Source organism: Hylobates moloch, unplaced genomic scaffold (assembly GCF_009828535.3).
Source record: "Hylobates moloch isolate HMO894 unplaced genomic scaffold, HMol_V3 SCAFFOLD_3, whole genome shotgun sequence".
Taxonomy (NCBI): Eukaryota; Metazoa; Chordata; class Mammalia; order Primates; family Hylobatidae; genus Hylobates; species Hylobates moloch.
This window is the reverse complement of record NW_026652278.1, coordinates 119,281,427-119,293,484: the sequence shown is the minus strand read 5'-3', so window position 1 is coordinate 119,293,484 and position 12,058 is coordinate 119,281,427. Positions and strand designations below refer to the sequence as shown.

The window sequence follows — 12,058 nt, the reverse complement described above, 5'->3', positions numbered from 1 at the left end:
GATCGAGACCACGGTGAAACCCCATCTCTACTAAAAAAAAATACAAAAAATTAGCCGGGCCTGGTGGCGGGCGCCTGTAGTCCCAGCTACTCGGAGAGGCTGAGGCAGGAGAATGGCGTGAACCCGGGAGGCGGAGCTTGCAGTGAGCCGAGATTGCGCCACTGCACTCCAGCCTGGGTGACAGAGTGAGACTCTGTCTCAAAAAAAAAAAAAAAAAAAAAAGAGGACTTGCCTGACCAGCTAAGAAGTCTGATGAGATCCAATAAGCAGTTGAATATTATATGAACACAAGCGGCATTTTGGAAAGATTTTTGCAGTATGTAAAACTAATGCAGCAGCCCTGTGAGGAAAGTATTGTTATTATCCTCATTTTCCAGGTGAAAAATAGCATTTGGAAGAGGTTTCAAAGAAACTTCACATAGGTATTTACTATGTGAATATAGTAATAACATTAATGACAATCAAAATGAAAGAAAACATTAATTCATAATTTAGCTATCCAAATAAATCAGACTGTTTTCATTTTCCCATATTCTCAGTTGGTTTTGCTTTTTTTCTTCCAAGGGAAGGAAAAATTATTATGAATATTATTTGAGTTAATTTCTGTCAGTGCTTTAAACAGTGCCTGGCACAGAGTAAGCCCTCACTACCTGCTACTTATTATTTTTGCCTTAATACAGACTAAGATGTCATAGAGTAGAAGAGATAGTCTGTGATGACACAGAGCCTAAGTAAGGGCAGACTGGGGCAGGCAAATTTTGTGGCCTTCCTAGTTTTACTCACGTTGTAACATTCCACGTGCAAACTAAACACAAAGAGAATTCCCAGTCTTTTCCAGAATGGAATGGGGTATGACTGATATGCAAAGTTATTTGCTAGCTAAATTCTTTGGTGGCCTGTCAGAGGTTTGCTCTCACTAACCTGAAAATGGTGGGAAAGAAAGAACAAATAATACGTTGATTATGAAAATTTATGTTCTATTCAATGGATAATCTGTAGCTTGGTTTTGTTGTTGGCTTAAAATATAGGTATAATTCTTATACTGTTCTTAGAAAAGAGATGAATTTTTAAAAAACTTGTTACATTCTTGACAGTTTTATAGGGTAAATACTTGAGATTTTAGTGTGTTCTAAGAGTGAGCAAGGCAGTTTATGGCAAAAGTCCTCATTTTAAACCTTTTCTGGTAGGCTATGGGGGAGTTAGCAAATGAGTATGTTATATCAGTTACTTAGTTTGCAGTGATTTATCTCTGGACTAGTAAAACTGTGAACTCTTCTCTAACTGCTAACCCTGAGTTAGTTTTCTAAAGACTTTCTTTTCATGTTTCTAAAACCTTAGCTGTTGATACCGCTTGGATAGACTCATTATTTTTCAAGCGCTGAGGTCTAAGTTGTTGAATAAGCAAGACTAACCTTTGACATGAAAGAAAATTTAGAGGAAAGAAGGATTTCATTAGCTTTTCATTTTCAAGGCCGTGTCTTATAATATGAATTTATCAAGAACATGAGTCATATTTTTCACACCTCTGCGTACTTTGGGATATAAACATTTAGGGAGATCCAAAGGTACAAAGACTGCTCTGTGCTGGGGAATATAATAAAAAATTAAGAAACTGGAATTGAAAATAAAACTCCTTTGTGCATTCTTTATATAACTGAATAAGCTTTGTGGGATTTTGGGTCTTCTCAAATCTCCTTGAAGGGATTTGTGGAACAATTATAGTGGCTGGACTTGCCATTACACCCTTTCTGGGAAGCCTAGGAGGAAAGAAGGCTCATTTACAGTGTAGTCTGGTAAATGGGTTACAACTCTGCTGAGAGGAGTGTATCTTTTGCACTTATAAGCAGTACCACAGAACATCAGTTGGTAAATGGATCTGGGTTTTATAACTTAGCTGAATCTTCTCATGAAGATATGGAGACATTGATAAAAATCATTAATACATTCATGTTCAAGGGCTTTAGGTTGCTTTATGCTTTTTTTCTTCCTCTTCTCCCTCTATGCTTGTCTTTCTTTCTTTCTCCCTCCTCCCTCCTTCCTCACCTCCCTCTCTTCCTCTTTCCCTTGGTCTCTCTCTCTCTCTTTTTTATTTCATTCATTCATTGTAAAAGCAGCATTTAATAAGATTTCATAAATAGATGATTTTATTCTTACTTAGTAGAGAATCTTCAAGTTTTTCTGGAGAAGAGATTCAAGCTATGAGGATAGGTAAAAGTAAGAAACATTTTGTATTTGCTCCTAATTCACTGGTGATATACTGAAGAGAGATTTTTAAAGCATTACTTATTTGAACAATCTGTCACTATCATTAGCTTTCATTTCACTCATAACCTGTTGAGGAAATGACTTTACCATAGAGTTATTATATACAACACAGATCATTTTTGTTGCTCTCCCCCGACCCTTTATTTCCCTCTCCCTCCCTTCTTCCCTCCCTCCCTCCCTGCCTCCTTCCTTCCTTCCTTCTTTTCCTCTCTTTTAATCACTTCAGTATCCACAACTCAGCCAAAGTATTAACTAGAGTACAAGCCTTTTTGACAGTTGGACTATTGTGATTTGGTACCTGGGAGCACTTGCTACTGCCTTGCCTCATTCCACTTTGGTATATGCTGTTGGAAAGATGGATTTTGGAGGATTGGATAGCAGAGCAGTAGTCACTCTTACCACAGTCACATATGCAAGAAAAATACAGCATTTTGGCCTTTTTCTTTCCTTATTGCTGACAGTCTTACTGGGTAGCTAAGAAAAAATAAACTTCATGTTTTGCAGTTTATAATCTTTTACATTTGTTTTTGGCTTAGTTGGTTTTGATGGCTCAGTGTCTTTTAGATTAAATTCATGGCCCTTCAGATTTCTATTTCCTTTCTGTGCTTTTCTTCAAGATGGAATCTGAGGGTGATTTCATGGTGATGTGTGAAGCTGGGAACTGTTGTCCACGTAGCATCCTCTGGATCTTTGCTGTGGTCTAGAGTGGTGCGTCTGGTTTGTACGCTGGACTGGTCCTTTTCCTGGACATTCTGCTGATGTTTGTTATAAATTCTCTGATTGTTAAACATGTGATTATTTTCTCTCCTCTTGCCTTAATGTATTAGTCAGGATTCTCTAGAGAAACAGCACTAACAGGAGATCTGTCTGTCTGTCTCTCTGTCTGTCTGTCTGTCTGTGTCAATTATAGGAATTAGCTCACACAATTACAGAGGCTGAGAGGCCGTACAATCTGTCATGTGCATGCAGGAGAACCAGGAATGCTGGTGGTGTAATTCAGTACAAGTCAGAAGACCTGGGAACCAGGGAGCTGATGGTGTAAGTCCCAATCTGAGTCTGAAGACCCAATAACCAGATATACTGATTTCTGAGGGCAGAAGATGAGAAGATGGAACTCCCAGCTCAAACAGAGAGAGGAAATTTGCCCTTCCTCTACCTATTTGTTCTATTCTGGCCCTCCATGGATTGAATGAGGCCCACTCACTTTGGGAAGGATGGATCTTCTTTTCTCAGTCTACTGATTGAAATGTTAATCTCTTCTGGAAACACCCCATACACACACCCAGAAATAATGTTTTACTAGATATCTGGATATCCCTTAGCCCAGTGAAGTTTATGCATAAAATTAACCATCACAGTTAACAAGCACTTAAAGGCTATGTCAGACAGTTGGTTGCTCAGGTCGTTTCTTAGGATAGTGCGAAAACGGCCATGAAGTTGGCCACGTCACTCTGAAAGCAAGTATTCATAGTCTATTTAACTTGAGAAGCTATTCTTTCCCATCTGCTTTCTGCACTCTGTGGCCCTGGTCTCAATACCCCAAATACAGAAATTCAACTAGTTCAAGTTACATCATGGGGAGTTTTTCCATTAATCATTGTTTTCCTTTTTACTAATTCCTTTTTTTTTTTTCAAATGGCCTTTACCCTCATTTCAGGCAGCCTGAGCTCACTATTTTAGAGAAAAAGGATCGGGCAGAACAATGAAAAACAAAACAGTTGATGCCAGCTTCTGAGTTTAAAACTCCTGGTAAAGATAGCAGTTGAAAGAAAGGTTTAGAAGATCAGCAAGAATGGATGATAATGTAAGAGATTATTTTCCTTTCCTTGACTTGATACAGATTCCTCATGATGTGGAAACAGAGTTGAAAAGAATGGTGTCAGATGCTGGCAAGACTCCCTGTGCTTTTCCCAGCATCTGTCTCAGTGACAGTCTCAGCCCTGGGGCCAAGTGATCTCAGAGGAGAGGGCCCATGTGCCCCAATCCCTGCCTGGCTGTCCAGGTGCTACAGTCCTTATTCATGGAGCAGTGGAGTAGTTGGAGACAGCACAGGGTTACCAGGAGAAGGGCCTCCTAGAGAATCTCCATGTGCTTACATGTGGGGTGAGGAGGAGCCAAATCTTTTCCAGTATAGCCAAGAGTGGTATAGATGTGGCATCAAAGGCAGGCAGCTGTGGAGAAGCTGGGGCCAACACTGGAAAGCAGCCCAGATAGGTAGTGTCCTTTTCGGCAGATACCACAATGGAGATGTGATGCCTTTCATGAGTCAGGTGGAATAAGGTACATTTCAGTAGAAGTCAGTGTGGACTGAGTTGCAGATGCATCTTCCTGATGCCATGACTAGGCCAACTGGAACTTAGATGTGGGAAGGGAGGAGAGAACCTCATATTGAGTTTACTCTGATTTGACAGAGATAGTATTAAGTTAACTGAGTTTAACCTAAATTAATGAGTTTAAGTTTCCTGCTATCAAGTGGAGTAAGGAGTAAGTTGAGTTTAAAAAAAAGGCATGCCTCTTATATTGAACCCATTACGTAGATTTTCTAGCACTATAAACAACAACATGAAAGCTAGCAAAGAAATGGAGCATATTAAGAAGCCTTCCAAATATGATCCAGTTTGTTTTAGATGACTTGTGTTAAATTGGAGCTAAGGTGTTCCAGAAAAACATTGAGGTGTTGCCCCATTATTTAGCAGGAGTGATTCCTACCTCTTGCTAGGAGTGTGGGGCACAGAGTGGCATGTTCAATGACAAGAAATCCAGCAGTCGTCTTCTACCAGTATGGTCTAAAACCTTCTTAAGGGTTTCTATCACTTCTTCAGCTAGATAATTTGCTTAAGGTGGTGAGATTTGTTGGTAGAAGCTTCGGGAGGCATTCTGATGTAGAAGAAAGCATGCAGACATGGGGTTAAAACACATGTGATTTAAAATTCCATATCTGCCCCATACAAGCTGTGTGCCCTCAGTTTTCTTTTCTGTGTAAAAGAGCTAGTCATAGCTGTTGCAGTCTTCTTTTTGTTTGACCTTTCCCCCTTATTCCCATAATGGCCCCACACCTCCCCCACTCTAAATACATGTGATTCAACAGGTGGCAGCCCCACCCTTCATTCCCTGTGGTCCAGGCCTGGCTAATCAGGGCTCTTGACACCCTGGTCACAGTGATTGGTTCAGGATAGACACAGGGCCTAAATCAAAAGAAGCAGAGTAAATCCCAGGATTTTTATTTGAAGAATTGAGAAGCAGCAGCTCACTTTCCCTACTTGCTAAGCTTGAGGAGTGATAAGCCTGGAACCAGCAGGCACTGTCACATTGAAGAAAGACAACCTAAGAGTGAAGTCATGCACAGAAAAGTGGAACGGAGAGATGGACAATCTGATTTCTTCTGGCAGGATCTGAGCTCCTGAATTCTGTCATGCCTGTGGCCCAGTATTCCTGTATTTTTTAGAGGGTGATGAACGGCTTTCTTTTTTCCCCCCTTCATGTTTGGAACCAACTGAATGATACCAATAAGAGACAGATGGAGATCAAAGTATTAGCTGTAATGCTAATAAAAGCTGAATTAGTAATCATAGTTTAGATGTGCAGGCACAGTGGATTTCCTAGTACTTTCCCCTGAATTGGGTTTATAGAGCCAAATCCTGCATGGGAAGCTTAGCACATGGTAGAAAGCAAAGCAGAACACTCTCTGTAGTGAGGTAGGGAGGCAGATCCCTAAGTCAGGGAGCAGAAGAGACTGAGCTCAGCGGTACCCACTTCTGAATACATCAGTTGTTTAAGTCCATCTTCCTTCCACAGGATGAGTGAGGAGGAAGTTTTACTTAGGCAGAAGAAATAACACATGAATTCAGAGCACCAGAAGTTTTCCTTATTCTTTTTGGGTACCTGAGCTGATAAATTTTCTTTTGTACTTTAATTTTCTATCACTTGCAAATGAGAGTCTTGACTAAATTTCATTCATTCGCTCTACCAATTATGGACAGGTATTGTGCTTTATTATGTTGGAATGACAACACTGAACAAGTCCTTGTATTCAAAGACTTCACAGTTTGGCGGGGATATGGATGGCATGTAGGCAATTGCTCTCCTGTGTGATAAGTTCCAGGATGGGAGTAAGAAGTGGATGCTATGGGAGTGAATGCCCTACACTCAGGCCACAGTGGAAGATTTTCTAGTTTTCTGTGAGGATGGATATCAGGGGAACCAGCCCCCAATATTTCAAACATAAGTTCTTTTCTATTTTCCCTAAGTGTCGGCTGGTCTGAGAAATAAAGGGAAAGAGTACACAAGAGAGAAATTTTAAAGCTGGGTGTCCGGGAGACATCACATGTCGGCAGGTTCCGTGATGCCCCCTGAGCTGCAAAACCAGCAAGTTTTTATTAGCGATTTTCAAAGGAGAGGAGGTGTACGAATAGGGTGTGGGTCACAGAGATCACATGCTTCAAAGGCAATAAAATATCACCAGGCAAATGGGCAGGGCAAGGTCATGAGGCCAGGGCAAAACTAGAATTGCTGATGAAGTTTCATGTCCCACTGTGCACACATTGTCATTGATAAACATCTTAACAGGAAACAGGGTTCAAGAGCAAAGAACTGGTCTGACTAGAATTTGCCAGGCTGGAATTTCCTAATCCTAGCAAGCCTGGGGGTGCTGCAGGAGGCGAGGGCGTGTTTCATCCCTATCTACAACTGCATAAGGCAGACACTCCAAGAGCGGCCATTTTAGAGGTCACCCCCTGGGAGTGCATTCTTTTCCAGGGCTGTTAATTATTAATATTATTTACTAGGGAAATAATTCAGCGATATTTCTGAGAAATATGACTCTGTCCTGCCTGGCTCCCAGGCAGTCAGACCTAATGGTTATCTCCCTTGTTCCCTGAACATCGCTGTTATCCTGTTCTTTTTTCAAGGTGCCCAGATTTCATATTGTTCAAACACACATGCCTTACAACAATTTGTGCAGTTAATGCAATCATCACAGGGTCTTGAGGTGACATATATCCTCAGCTTATGAAGATAATGAGATTAAGAGATTAAAGACAGGTATAGGAAATTATAAGAGTATTGATTGGGGAAGTGATAAATGTCCACGAAATCTTCACAGTTTATGTTCTTTTGCCTTGGCTTCAGCCGGTCCCTCTGTTTGGGGTCCCTGAGTTCCTGCAACTGATGGCATAAAGTAATGTAGGTAAAGTTCTTGCTATACTATGATCCGTTAATAAATGCTAGTTTCTTTTTGTTTCTTTACTTGAGATAGTACCTGGCACATGATGAGTAGTAAAAAATGACTTACAGAGTGATTAAGGAACTACTGAATAATTTCTGAAATTCATCAGATTACAAGTGGAACCACTTTCAGAGGTTATGTATCTGAAAATTTATAATTTTCAAAAATTGAAACCATGAATACTGCAGTAGACATTAGAGCCAAGAAAACTTCTTTGTGAATATGGCACCAATTCATTTCAGCTACCACCAGATTGTCACCAAAATGCAGCTCTAATTATGACCACCATCATCACCATAACAATATGCCATAGTTTACAAAATGCCTTTTGTATATTACCTTATTTTATTTTTAATGAAATTATTTTTTAGAACAGGCATATAATTACAGAAAAATTGTGAAGATAGTACAGAGAGTTTCTACGTATTATATACTCAATTTCCCCCTTATTGACATCTTATAGTTGCACTATAAGATGCACTATTCATGCACTATTGTTAACTAATGTCCATACTTTATGGATATTTTTATTCCATACTTTATTCACATTTGCATATTTCTCACCTGCTGTCTTTTTTCAGTTCCAGGATTCCACCTAGGATACTGCATTATATTTAGTTGCCATGCTTTCTTAGACTTCTCTTGGCTGTGACAGTTTCTCAGACTTTCCTTGTTTTGATGACTTTGACATTTTGAAAAGTGGTGGTCAGCTGTTTTGTAGAACGTCTCTTATTTGTGATTTGCCTGATTTTCTCATGATTAGATTGGGGTTGTGAATTTTTGGGAGGAGGACCACAGAGGCAAAGTGCCATTTTCACCATATCATATCAAGAGTACAGACTATAAACATGCCTTATCCTCTTACTGAAGGCCGTGATCATCTGGCTGAAGTAGGGTTTGTCAGATTTCTCCACTGTAAAGTTATTCATTTTGCCCCCATCTATAGTGTACTTTTTCCTTCATTTAATTTTCAAATTTACAAAGTCCTCATAAGCAATGGTGGTGTCATAAATAGAAATAACCAAGTTCCGTGAATCATAGATGTGTTATGCAGCTCAAATAGGCAATGCTTCCAAATGTGCTTTGAGATGTGTTAAATATATGCATTTATGCTAGTATTTTTAATTGATAATTGATAATATTTCAAAGAGGTAACTCTTCAAGAAATTTGAGGTCTTGGTATAGGATAATGGGAGAAATGCTCTGGATGACAGAGTCTTTTGATCAGTCTTAAAACTTGTATCTTTTTGAGTGACCACCTGCTCTCTTTCAGTACAAAGCCAAAATTATATACCCTTCTGGTGGACACTTGTCAAATGCAAATTTATGATGCAGAAATTTTGAGCAAAAGCAGGAGCAGGGGATCCATAATGCAACATTTTCTCAGACATTTAGAGCAAAATTGGAGCAAAAATGGTTTACTTTTACCCTCATTCTCTTTTCATGCTCCTTAACTGAGATCTGAAATATAAGAGAGGAAAAATATGAAGGAAAAAAAGGAGAGAGGACCGGAAGATTTAGCCTGGGAGTGGTAGCTCCTGAGTGATTTATTATGGGCCAGGGAAAGCTTAGTCTTTCTTCCATATTTTCCAGGAAGGATGTGATGGGTTGCAACAACAATCTGGTGACTATTGCAGGCTTGTTTAAATAAGTCCTTCTTTATGCCTTGCTCCTTTTAAACTTGCATTCTGTACCTACCTCAGGTTAAATGGCTAATCAGTTTTCTCCTGCCTCCAAGAAGTAAGTCTCTGAGGAGCTTTACAATTTTACTAGTTCAAGAACATCAACATTTCTCCACATTCAGCATGAACCAGAGGTGAAGCAATGGCCGTAGTTGCTCTTTGTGAAAATACTTCTCTCTTTGGGCTTTAAATCATGTCTTTTTCCTCTCCACCACTGGTTTCCTCCTTTGCAATGGAGTGTTTTCTGATTATTTTCCCACTACTCTTCCAAGAATTCTGGAATCTATGAGAATTACAGGCACAATCAAATTTTAAATAAATACCTAATTTTCTTTATTTGTGTGTAGAGGAGTGTCCATACCATTGCCGTGTTCATTAAAAAAGTTATTTAGGGAGATCTTGAAGCAGCGAATTTGATTTTGCTTTGTTGATTTCTTATTCAGAGATGCTGCTGCAGAATAGCCGTTTTGTGGAGTGAGGGTTTTTAGGTTTAGGATAGGCTGTGGGACATAATGTTTAAGGCCATGAAGTTTGGAGTCAGATCACCAAGGTTACGACTGTGTTGTACTACTTACTACCTATGAGACTTAGGGCAAATTACTTAACCTCTCTGTGTCTCAGTTTCCTCTTCTGCATTGAGCATAATAGTCCTAACTCATAATTATCCTCCTCATTGTGCGGATTAAATGATTTAATGTATGTAAAACACTTAGACCAGTGTCTGGCATAGTAAATCTTTACGTGTGCTATTTGTTATTTGTAATAACTATAAAAATTCATTGGCATGGATGCCAGTACTCTGCATTTGTTCTCCCTCCCTCTGTCACCTTGTGTCCGGGAAGATGGCTGCTGACTACGAACAGCATTACCTCAGCCCCCTTTTCAGGTGACCTGCAGATGGATTCAGCCCTAGGAGGACTGGAAAGTCATGGTGGATAGAAGGCAAAATAGGTGTGGTTCTTTTTTCCTTGCTTCTTCCCTGCTTCTGTGTAGCTGTCTCTCTTGCAATAGATTTGGTCCTCTGTGATTGAGCTCCTGGTGGGCAGCCCTTTCTGCAGCTTCAACTCTCACTGGGCTTCTTAAATATTCTTTCCTCCCTGTCCCCTTTCAGCCCTAGGAGTGGTAATGCTTCCCATGGGTGGTCTGTGGGTGTCTTAGCATCTCTCATTTTTAGCTCAATCCCTCCTATACCGTGTCCTAGGTCTCTTTATAGGCCTTTCTTCACTTGAATTATCTGGGGGAGAATTTTTTTTTTTTTTTTCATGGAACTGCAACCCATACAAGCTTCTATAACTTTACATCAAGATTTGGCAATTTTGGAATGCCCCAACTCTAAATCTGTTCTTGTTAATAATCCAGAAAAGCTTCATTTAAAAATTGTATTTATTATTTGTAAATATTGTGCCTCTTAATTCTCACATTAAATTTCCTGAGGACAGAAATTTGGATATGTATGTATGTGTGTGTGTGTGTATTCCTTGTAGCTTTTAGCACAGTGCCAGATATATAGCAGGTGGTAAAAAAAATAACCCTCTACATTCCTGTTCAAAACAGTGAACATGATGGTTTACTCCAGCGACACATTAAAAGCTTTGCAACTATAGCTGCTTTAGTTTAAATCTCTCAACAATTACTTGTTAAGTTTTAAAGGATTTATTGCTTGTGAAAGGTGCCAAAATAATAGCACTGTGGAAGAAAATCCTGTTGTCTCAAAACAGACTGTGACTGTCCAAGCTTTCTCTGCCTCCTGCCAGAGAGCCCAGTGGAGCTGATTGAAAGATTGGCTCATTTTTAACTGGAGTTTTGATGTTCTAGGAGACTGGGTGGTTTACCTCCCCCTTCGGAAATTCCAGGAGAGAACTAGGTTAAGTGTTTTCTCTTTCCAAGGCATCTTTCATATAGTCCTGCTGCTACATCCTTGAGTAGACTCAACTTCTTAAAGAGGGAGTCGTTAATTAATTTCATGTCTATGTACTTTTGTCTGCAGAGGAAGATGTCTGTAATGTGGGTGACATGGCCCACAGAAATGGTTTGGTGACCTAAATAATCGTAAACAAGATCCTAGATATAACTTGGCTCTTAGCATAGAAAGCACTTAAGTGCAATTATAGGCATAAATATTTAACCTTCCTAAGGACAGAAATGTAAGTGGCTGTGTGAGTTACTTGGACTAGTGGGTCTTAGAGCTCCATTCTCTTAACCTCTAAAGTAAGGGGTAACAACAGCTATCTTGTACGTTTATTGTGAGAATTAGAGATGTTTACAGAGCACCTAGAATGTAGCAGGTGCTCAACAAATGTTAGCAAGGAATACTGAGGAAAGCTAGATTGGAATGTGTCTCTGTGTGTTTGTGTGTGTGAACTGAAAATGAATAGAAATGATCACTATGTTTACTTGGTCAACAGTTTTAAAAGGTTATTTACTGCTTATTTGCAAATAGGCCAAGAGGGAGTCTAAGAAACAAAAGAGAACCTCTTAGGGGCTTTACCAAGTTAGTGTTAGGGTAGAATGACTAATTTTTCAACATCTCAGGAAGATTTTTCAGGCTATTGTTAGAGCTTTGGGTATTTTATTTTATATATCATACTTATTTTACATGATTTGGGAATATTTTAATAAGAAACTGAAAAGTTTAGTATTCCAGTATTGCTAGCTTATTTGGGGTATTTTCATCAACTGAGATAATTAAAAGCGGCACACTATTTTATACTCTGTTCTTGTCACTTATGTAGCACGTCATCACAGAAGACATTCATTGCTCCTAGTACTATTATTCCACTTTCATACAAAAATACCGGAGCTTAAATTGTTCACAGGAAAATCACGATAAGAGTGCTTTAAACACTGGAAAGAAGATATATAAGAAATCCAACAAGAGAGGCGATGG

General features: G+C 39.4%; 1 long non-coding RNA gene across 1 annotated transcript in view; it reads left to right on the top strand.

The window, feature by feature from the left end:
• The window catches only part of LOC131382996 (uncharacterized), a 76,464-nt gene that overhangs the window by 51,639 nt on the left and 12,767 nt on the right, over nucleotides 1-12,058 (top strand). The gene's annotated exons all lie outside the window — the stretch shown is intronic.